We start from the raw sequence: 1,193 nt of genomic DNA, 5'->3' as shown, positions 1-1,193 counted from the left end.
ACACACACACACACACACTGCAGCTTTTGTTTCAGCAAGTGTGAATAGGACCTGAAAATTACATTTCTAAGTTCTGATGGTTATGTGTGTATGTGTGTTGCTACCAGATGGAACCCAGCACTCCACGAAAGCTAGGTAAACACTTAGCCACTGAGCTCATCCCCAGCCCTAGGTGATGCATTTCTAATAACCCCTGGGACCACACATTGAGAGCCACTGCCCTAAACCCATCAGACTTGGTTTTGGATGTCAGAAGAGGACTGGAAGCCTGTGTGGTGGTGCATACCTGTAATCCTGACCACTAGGGAATCTGAAGCAGGGAGACCTCCAGTTGAGGCCAAACTGGGCAACTTAGCGAGACCCTATCTCAAAACTTAAAAAAAAAAAAATGAAAGGGCTGAAGCTGTACCTTGTAGTAGAGTGCTTGACCAGTGTAGGGAGACCAAACTATCAGTTTCCAGAGCCACAACAAGAGCTAGAAGAAGGCTATGAGGCAAAGAAATAAGACAAGCTATATTGCACCTGGCGCATCCTAAATAATGCTGCAAGGATACAGTGTTGACTTCCTGGGGGTCCAGGAATGGCAGAATACCCTCGGAGGGTGATCCAGAAACAGAGCTTTTCACACAGCCATTTGAGCTCCTGCAGCTCCACAGACTGGATGCTTTATCCTCAGGTCCTCCCACCTTTTGTGACATTGACTTTCAGGTCTTGCTATACTACTGCCTCTCTACTGTTTGGGGGTGCTGCGGTATTTCCAGAGGAGCTCTGAGAGTTTCTGTTTGTTTGTTTGTTTTGTGGTATGCTCTACCAATGAGCTACATCCCCAGCACTTTTTATTTTTTACTTTGAGACAAGGTCTTACTAAGTTGCTCAGGTTGTCCTTGATCTTGTCATTCTTCTGCTTCAGCCTCCTGAATCATTGGAGATAAAAGTATGTGCCACCACAACCAGTTTGAGAGTCCTTTTGACACAAAGATGGAGTGCCAGTCTGATGAGTATGAGCAAACTTATGGGAATAACATCATGGGCTCATGGCAGCTGGCTTCAATCACTTGTTCTAGCTGCATGTGGTAGTGCATACCTGTAAGCCCAGCTACTCAGGAGGCTGAGGCAGGAGGATAGCAAGTTCAAGGCCAGTCTCAGAAACTTAGCAAGGCCCTAAGCAACTTAGTGAGATCCTGTCTCAAAAT

The sequence above is a fragment of the Marmota marmota genome, unplaced genomic scaffold, assembly GCF_001458135.2.
Source record: "Marmota marmota marmota unplaced genomic scaffold, marMar, whole genome shotgun sequence".
In the NCBI taxonomy this organism is placed as follows: domain Eukaryota; kingdom Metazoa; phylum Chordata; class Mammalia; order Rodentia; family Sciuridae; genus Marmota; species Marmota marmota.
Note: the sequence above shows the minus strand (reverse complement) of the source record.